The following is a 9,976-nucleotide window of genomic DNA, read 5'->3' on the forward strand; positions in this document are numbered from 1 at the left end:
CCCCACAGACCTGTACTACATGTGGAAGGCCCAGACTGCATTCCAATCCGAGCTCATGAAGGTAGCCTTCGTGGATCTCCTTAACTCCTAACCCAAGGTGCGCCAACAGGAGCGGTGAGGACCTCAGATGAAACTTCTTTCTTCTTAAAGGACTCATTACATATGTGCAAGAAGAAAGGGTAAACATACCTAACTATTTATCAGATTATTTCGCCACTTCAACACAATGTACCTGCTACCTTTTAAAAGTAGAGCATTGAGTAGAACGTTTCTTCCACTTCTGTTTAGTTGAATATTTATTGATTATGATGGATGCTGTACTATGTGATGGAGAAACATTTTAAAGTGTTGCAGTTTTACATATTGAAAGATTCCTTAATTTATTGAAAAAAATTCAATATATAGTATTTATAAAGATAACGTACAAGTCATTTTTTGGATTTTCCGTAATGATGAAATTGATACGATATATGCATGGTAATGAAAGTTTCGGTTCGGTTTCACAAATGTATTTGATACTGTTTGTATAATAATCGAAGTTCTAGGCCTGGACTTGTAGCTAAAGTGGTAGCTCGTTTCTTGCTACATTTTGCAACATTCTTGCTAAATTGCTACAACATAGTTGCCTTTAATAAAGGAATTTTCACGTACACGCCTGGAGGAATGTTGCTAAGCGCGGCGGAGTCTGAGTCATTCGCAGCGCATCTAAGCCGCGTAAGCTCCTTATTCGGGCATGTATTTATCCCGTTAACTACTTAACGGTTACCCAAACGTGGAATAATCCCCCGTCCTATCTCCCTGGTGGTTTGGGACGCCGCAACCTTCCCAGAAAGAACTCCACACGAGTGGTAGATGGCCCATGGAGCTGTGGCCCTGAATTGAACAGGCATTGTTAAGGCCCCCTCTCCACTAGACGGCGATCACGCTGCGCTCTCACTGCGACCGAAAACGGATGTGTGTAACCTTCAGTTTCATCAAAGGTACATCGATGGAAGCTCGGCCATATTTAAGATCAACAGAGGGTTGCGCGTATTTTTCTCCTGAAATTCGTCCCTGTCACATATAAGCCATACTTTGTACCTTGTACAATTGTTGTGCAATAAAGTTATTATCATAAGCGAGGCTCGGGCGATTGCCGCAGAATCGTCGTCCGATCGATTTTCGCCAAATGTGACAGGGGTATAAACATCCTTCAAAACATGGCGTCGCAGCTAACACCGATCCTAGAGCGCTGTGCTCCGAATATGCCCTACAGTTCAGTAAGACCTGTTTGCGGTGATTATCAAGGCCTCGGTGGCGGGTGGTCTATGACTGCACTTTTACAGACACGCAAAGTGGAAAGTTTATGTTAAAGATCGTGCGGCGGCGTCGGCGTCCATCGGGACAAATGTGACGCTTAATATACAAATAAAAAACTTTTTGTGTGACATTGAAATACTGTGCAATGTTCAGTTTACTTCAGATGCAATGCTGTTCAGGTTTTACAATCCAAACCCTTTCAAATTGATTTATTTTCTTTCCATCACAACCTAGTTGTCATCATCACTCCCTACACACCTAACGTTAACGTTATTATTTATTGCATGAAATGCAACTTTTAGATTTAAGGGATAAATGTTCATGTAATGTACGCTTTTTTTTCAGTGTATATGTGCTTAGTTGTACAGGATTTGTTTTGACCTGAAGTTTATTGGTTTCCTTTCTACCTTCACCAAAAGGCTATGTCTTCGTTTGCATCTATGTGTGTATGAACAAGATAACTAAAGAATGCCTGTGTGGATTGTCATGATAGTAAATATGTGGGTTGGTACTGATGAGACCTCGAAATGATCAGATTTTTGGCCCCCCTAGCAGCCTGTTATGGTGCTGCAACGGAACTTCGGATTTTAGTATCTCGTTATTTATTGGAAGTGTTGCTATTGTGTAACACATTGAATCCGATGCAATAGGGGCGGGTGAAGGCCATCGCTTGCCGTTTCCACACGTTACAACACGAATTCAACCTTCGTGTTTTGTAGCATTAACCGAAGAATGCCTCTGTGGATTGTCATGATAGTAAATATGTGGGTTGGTACTGATGAGAACTCGAAATTATTAGATTCTTGGGTCCCTAGCGGCTTTTTATGGTGCTGCAACCGAACTCATTTTAGTATCTCGTTATTTATTGGAAGGGTTGCTATTGCTATTGTGTAACACATGGAATCCGATGCAATAGAGGCGGGTGAAAGCCATCGCTTGCCGTTTCCACACGTTACAACACGAATTCAACCTTCGTGTTTTGTAGCATTAACCGAAGAATGCCTGTGTGGATTGTCATGATAGTAAATATGTGGGTTGGTCTTGATGAGACCTCGAAAGGATCAGATTTTTGGCCCCCCTAGCAGCCTGTTATGGTGCTGCAACGGAACTTCGGATTTTAGTATCTCGTTATTTATAGGAAGGGTTGCTATTGCTATTGTGTAACACATGGAATCCGATGCAGTAGAGGCGGGTGAAGGCCATCGCTTGCCGTTTCCACACGTTACAACACGAATCCGACCTTCTCGTGTTTTGTAGCATTTTTCCCCTCGGCTCGGCAGCGCAGCCAGGCGCACTGGTGCGTGCGTTACCGCGTTAGACTCACGGAGCAGAACAGATCGCAGGCAAACGCACCGCAGCGTGAAAACGCATCAGCGCCGCGCCGAGCGGAGAGCGGGCCGCCCAAACCTCATTAGGCGCGCAATGGGCCCGCGGTCCCGGCAGAGACGAGCCGAGCACGCGGTAATTGGAACATAAAGCGGAAAATCACATCATTGCGGCGGCATGGAGCGGAGAGGAGTACACATAACGGCGGACAAATTGAGAGCATGCTAGGAAACATTGATACATCGAGTACTTCAGAAGGGGGGGGGGGGGGGGGCACGCACGCAAGTTCCAATGGATACGTTCGAATTCTGACAACTAACTTATTATGACAACTATCTATACAAGTCTGTAGATTTTGCATACGAACAATGAATTCGCCGCGTACCTGCGAAGCTGGTGTGTTACGCCGAAGGGCGGTTATACCTGCTATAAAGATACAGATACAGATACAGAATCAAGTCTTAGCATCTTAGCATCTTAATGCGACTGCAACCCCGATCCTTCGATCTCTTCTCTCTCTCTCTTTCTCTCTCTCTCTCTTTCTCTCTCTCTCTCTCTCTCTCTCTTTCTCTCTCTCTTTCTCTCTCTCTCTCTTTCTCTCTCTCTTTCCCCCTTTCCTCTATATCTATGATCATCACAAACGACATCTGCATGTAGCGTATCAACCTCATAGCACCTAATACATGTGTGGGTTTTGCGGTAGGTAGGACGCATTATCCTATGTATCATTTTCAACTATGTTTTAATTGCTCGTATTTGGTCATGCAAGATATCTCCTTGGCCTTCCGCGCGCCATCAGAAATGATTTATGTGTAACAGGGAGCAAATTACTAGATTGCTGCTCTCTAATGTCATTGTGGGAACTTTAGGCACTGTAACAATCTGAAGTGTAGCCTTTTCAAATTGATCGCCATGAAACTAGGGCAACAACTTTTTTTCAAATAATGCATAACCGGTGCAGTTTGCTAAGGCCCTCTTTCCACTAGACGGCGATCGCGATGCGCTCTCACTGCGACCCAAATATGATATGTGTAACTTTTGATTTCATACTGGGTATATGATACAGCATGTAAAGGTGTGACTGAGAGGAAAACGAAACACACAAAGTGTGAAAAAATTCGTTTCTTTTATATACAATTCGTTAAGCGATCTGTCAAATTTCAGGTCGCCGAGAGGGCGCCGTCCTAGTGGAAAGGGGATATTAGGTACTGTAACAACTGAAGTGTGGCCTTTTCAAATTGATCACCTTGAAATTAGGGCAACAACTTTTTAAATTCAAATCACGCATAACCAGTGCAGTTTGCTAACAACAACGTCAACATCCGCTAATTAACGACGTCAATTAAGAGTTTCGTTCGTTAAGTCGTTACCTTCCAAAGGAAGGCAGGTCCCGTCAGAAGGTGCTGATGAGAGAAGCAGGCCGGCGCGCGGGGCCTTTCGTTAGAGCCCGGTACCGGCCGTGAGTAATACCATCAAAGCCGCCTGCACCGCGCAGGAGCGCCCATCATCTGCTCCGCGGAGCGTGAGATCGCCATAGTGTACGGGAGGCTGTCCGAGTCGGCTCTGCGGAGCTCCACTCTGCTCTGCGGAGTTTTTTTTTTTTTTTTTTGCGCCAAAGTTTGCGCGTTCTGTGCTTGTTTCGTACCACTGTACTTTGCCTGGTTTCTGAATAAAAAACGCGCATTGTAAATTGTTATTTCTTGCATTTTAGAGGGTGTGAATTAAGTGTGCTACAGTTGTGTCTCTGTTTTTCAGTGTACAAGTTAAGATATTGATTGTGTGGTTTTAAGAAATGAAAGCTCACACAAAACGAAACAGTACGTATGCTTACAATTGCCATCTTGGTGGTTGGCATCTGGTCCTGACTCGGGAAATATTGTTCGTTTGACATATTATCATAAAGCCTGAGAAGAGCAGTGGCACACCAGTGTTCAATATCTGAATAAAATAAGACAACCTACTACAAAAAAGGCAGGTACTTTTGTACTGCAACTATAGATACACACAAGTAGGTACAATGATTTTAGTAAGGTAAGTGTATCAATATGGCATCAAATACATAATCTATAGGGAACATTACGTACTCCTTCAACGAGCAGAAAGCACACTGAAGGTCTATGCTTTTAAACCCGACATCTACGTATGGACAATGCGTCTCAGCATTAGGCTGTATACTGAGTGTCAGGTGTTGCTGCACATTGTATGCGTTAAACAGTTATTGGGCAATTAAGTCTACTTGAATTTATTGAAAAAATTATGTATATCCATTTGCAGAGACAATGGCGTTCCGACGTTCAGAGAACCCCCGCCCTTTTCTTTACAAATCGCTGTGTTGGCGAAAACCTTTCACCCTAACGACCGCAGGTGCATTAGCCATGATTATCAGCGCCGTGACCGTTCCCGTGGGACCTCACCGTACAGCAGCGAGTCTCCTCTCGGGCGCAGGCCTAAAGTGCCCCGCCGGATCCCTCAGCACCGCCCCCTCAATTAGTCTCCTCGGGGACCTCACCGCGCGGCCGCCCTGAGTGGCTCGGGCGATATTGCGTTCAGCCCCGCAGGAGTTCCGCCGCCGCCCCGTCAATTAAGTCGCGAGGCGATCCCTTTTATTCGCCACCCAAGGGGCGAGCCGCTCTTTGGCGTTAATGTACTCCGCCTATATACATGAATAGGGTACATGTGTTCAGCATTTAGAGCGAGTTCGTGTTTATCATACACACAGAAGCTCTCCTTGTCTTGTTGATAACGTACAATCTTTATGAGAACCTTATATTGCCATTGGTCCACAGACATCTCTGTCAACAATTTCATGTTGATTTCATATGAAATAAGCAGTCAAACCTATTTATTAGCAACTCATACTGGCAATCATATACCGACATCCCACGGCGCACTCACCACGTAATAGCAGGGCAGGGAAATAATAGAATATGTGTTAACGGCTTAACAAACAATCAATAAGTAAACTACAATCATTATGAAGACTTCGATTTGTCAAATATCTATATTTTTTTATGTGACACTGTTGAAATAAATTTCTTTTACAGCTTGAGTTCAGCGCCACATTGTCTTTGTCGTGTGTTATTTCACTGAGCAAACTCGTTAAAAAAGTTATTGAATAAAAAATAATTGTCAAACAGCTACATCTTACCGCTGAATCCACCATACGCCTAACAGGGAATAACGACGGTATGGACCATATATGGTTTATTTTATTGCTTATAATGTTGTTGTACTAAACAATTTGATTTTGAATTTCGGTACTTTTATCGATTGCCAAGGCATATAGCTTTAAATTCTCAAATTTAAAATCGATGTTGATGTCGAACAGGTTATCAGCATTGCGTCTTTGCTAATTTGTACTGTATTTCTAAAGACGAGGGTCCTACGGATTGACTTCTATGTGAAACATATTTTATCGGGAAAAGTTAGAGAATTCACGTACATACGGCGACTTCTGTGTCTAGGTGAATGTATACACTATAGCGAATATATTTCAAGTGATATTACCAATGGAATAAGTTTATTACGTAGGATAGTATTTGGTAAAGTTGTTGGGTTTCACAGTGGGTCACAGTAAAATTTCGTCTGTTAAAAATTAAACAACAGCTTCATAGACGGCAAATAAAGTACAACGACTTTCGCAAGGTGAACTACATCTATGCATACATAAGACAAGTGTTTTACGTAATGAGCTATTTACATTTCTCGAATCCAGTACAGCAGATTTCAAGAGACTCGATGCTACAGACAGATTTGTATATATCTTTGGATGCCACGACTCCCATAATGCAAGGATAGGCAAATATATCAAAGACTGCTTTGCTATTAGAAAGAGTAATGAATCTCATGTATAGCCCAACTCGATTGTAACACTATATCAAAGACTAATGTGTCAGCCCTTCTTGTTACGTTAATTAGGACATCAAGTCTTATTCTCTACACCTATTTTGTACTTTGTGTAACAGTCGTTGCCATACTTTGTACCATGTACAAATGTCGAGCAATAAAGTTCTATCATAAGACAAGTGGATACAAGTGAATTAACCAAATGACCAAGTATGTGATTAAATCAACGTGTTGAGTTTACAGTTTACAGTTCTGATTCTAAACATCCTTTAAGTTGAAACAGTAAACGTGGCGCTCCGCTGGTGTTACTGTGCGGACAGAAGACGCGGCGCGGCGACCATTAGCGGGCAGGAAGGCGTCCGGCGGCGGCGTAGACAGGTTGGCGGCCCCATAGTTTTGTCAGGTCTCTGGGGAACAGGGCGGGCTTCGGCGGTTATTACTTGCTGTCATTATTTGGTTGTATTCACGCTTGGTCATAAAGGTCTGTACTGTATATGTATATGTATGTGGTGACAACATCAGCTAGTAGCTGCCTAGAGTTCACACGCAGTTGTTGCTGTTGAAATTCGATTTAAGTAAAAAAAAAAAATATATCAGCGGTGTTGATGGCTCCACAGGTCGCCGGACAAAATGATAGAAGTTTTTTGGCCAAATAGAGAGATAAAATGCCAGAGGAGATAGCAAACTGTACTTCTCGGCCTGCTAACTCCTCTGGCACGCTATCTGTCTTATTTTACACCAAATTCTGCTTTTAATTTTCCAGTGACCCGTGGTGCCTTGATAGAAGCTAGACATTAGCAAGTCAAGTCAAAGTTTGTTGCACAACAATGTGTGTAAAACGGGTACAATGCAGGGAAAACTTAAGTATGTTGAACGTATAAGACAACTAGCTATATAGTAGCATTAGACTAATACTGTAAGAATAGTTAGGTTCTAGGCTATGCAATACTTGAAAAAAAACAGTGTACAAACTTTAAAAAATCCAAAATGTTACACCAGACTACTAATTGATAACATCTAGATATAGTACATACTGTACCCAGGTTCTGTTTTATACACACAACATTGAAAGGAGACACAGTGAGGATCTTCATATAAGAATAGTTCGGTTCTATGCTATGCAATATTGGACGAAACACAATGTATAATGTTAAACAAATCCAGAAAGTTGCGCCAAACTACTTGCTGATAACATAGGGTAATACCAATACTATACCCAGGTAAGCTAGGTTCTATTCTATACATACAACATTGAGAGGAGACACAGTGAGGATCTTTATATCTAGTATGTACATTTTTATGACAATGTTTACAATACTAGTATTAAGTCGATGTCTCTATACCATTGCCCGGCCCCCCTCGCCGCCCCCTAGAGGCCAGCCCGGCCATTAGCGATTAGTTGGTATGATGGTGGACTCTATAGCACCCCACCCCCACCCCCCCCACCTTGTCTCCTGGCCCGCTTGAGCAGGGTACACGGCACACGGCAGATGGTGCAGCTTTGTAAGTCCGGGGGCCGCCTCTGCATGCTCGTCCCCGTGTGCTCTATTGTTACCCTCCACCAGCTTCCTACTGGGGTATGGATCGTACAATTAGGAAGAAAGGAATAGTTGGCTAGGAAAGAGGTTGGTCAAACCTTTGATGACCAAAAAAACGTCCAAGGCAAATTGTTATACCTTAGCCTTCTCTGTTAATGTATGATCGGACAACCAAGATGTTGTATCTCAACATTTTGCAATGTTGGTGTTTTTGTTGGTCAGCAATCAACAAGACAACTCTGTCTGTACTAGGTCTCCTCGAGTTCTGGTTCGTGATTAGATTGTTGGCTCATAGAAAATACCACATTTTGACCCCGTTGAATGAGCAACATGGGAATAGTTGTCTATACGGTTAGAGGCCGGTCAAGCCGTAAAATGTAAATGCCAAACTCACCTGACGAATTAGTCTATAGCCAGCGTAGTTTATAGTCAACCAAAATGTTGTGTCTCAACTGTTTGCAATGTTTTGTTTTTTTTCATTTTTTTTTTTCATTTGTCCTTGAACGAGATACCGACGTTGCCTCTTGGTCGCACCGATTTCGGGTTTGTGGTCGGATGTTGGTTCATAGACAGGAAAAAAAGTTTTGACCAGATTGGGACTTCTTTACAAACAGCATAAATTGGCTTCTTATTACTGTTTTATTTTTCTGTGTCAGCCTGTTTCTTGATTCCAGTATTGTTTTGTTATTCACTAAACATTAAACATACAAAGCGACAAGGACAAGTGGAAATGGACTCAAGCTCTAGACAGGTTATATTCTTGCCTTACAGTATAGAAAAACTGCAACAAAACAAACAATTGCGGGATTAGAAAAAAAACGCCTTTGTTTCTTGTGTTTTTTTTCTATATCGACACGTTTGTATATTCTACATTTACTTTTGTAGAATAGATTCTGTAAAACTAGTACATTTTTGTCACCAAGTTGAATGTTAAATCTTCATCATAACCGACTATAATTACAATTAATTTTATGTCTTGATAAATGACAGTAATGGTCATTAATGACAGCATGGAGCCGTTCGTAATCCATATAATCACATGGCGATAATCATCGGTTATTAATAGCAATGTCTTATGATATACTATCAAGAAGAAAAACGCCATCGCTTCCTGAAATGGATCAATTCGGATAACTTTATAATTAGAATTGTATGCTTCGAAGAAATAGGTTGTAGTATGTATCATAAAGGAAGATGGTTTAGATATCTTTTACAAATATATAAACATATATTATTGCACAAAGCACAAAATGGAGTTAAAATCGGTTTATCGTACGTGACCATTCGCCTTGGTCATTTCCAGGTAAGATTTTTTTGAAGGAAGTTGTTTTGAAACATAAAAAAATACTGCATGTTACTGATAAAAAATGGTAATGGTTATAAGATACGCGTAACATCAAAAATTAATCCCAACACTTAGGGTGTGGAGGATATGTCAATGCCCTCCTTCTATTAACGTTGTAAAATCCTAGTTAACCGTCATCCCCAAAACTTCGGCCAGGGCTATGGGAATGGAAATATGCCACATAGGCCACAACTGTAAGATTACTGAGTGCAAGGTGCAAGTATAATAGCCCCCCGAATGGGCGGTTGTCTTAGTCTGGATCCCGTCCGGATCGTAGTTCCCTCGCATCTATACAAAGAGTCTGCCGTGTTGTCGTGTTTATATATATATATATATAAGGAGATATATATATATATATATATATATATATATTATCTATCTATCTATATGTGTGTGTGTGTGTGTGTGTGTATGTGTATATATATATATATATATATATATATATATATATATTTTCTATCTATATATATATATATCTCTATATCTCTCTCTCTCTCTCTCTCTCTCTCTCTCTCTCTCTATATATATATATATATATATATACACACGCTTTTATATTTAACATTCATTATACACTATATATATATATATATATATATATATATATATATATATATATATA

The sequence above is a fragment of the Branchiostoma floridae genome, chromosome 4 (genome assembly GCF_000003815.2).
Source record: "Branchiostoma floridae strain S238N-H82 chromosome 4, Bfl_VNyyK, whole genome shotgun sequence".
Classification (NCBI taxonomy): Eukaryota; Metazoa; Chordata; class Leptocardii; order Amphioxiformes; family Branchiostomatidae; genus Branchiostoma; species Branchiostoma floridae.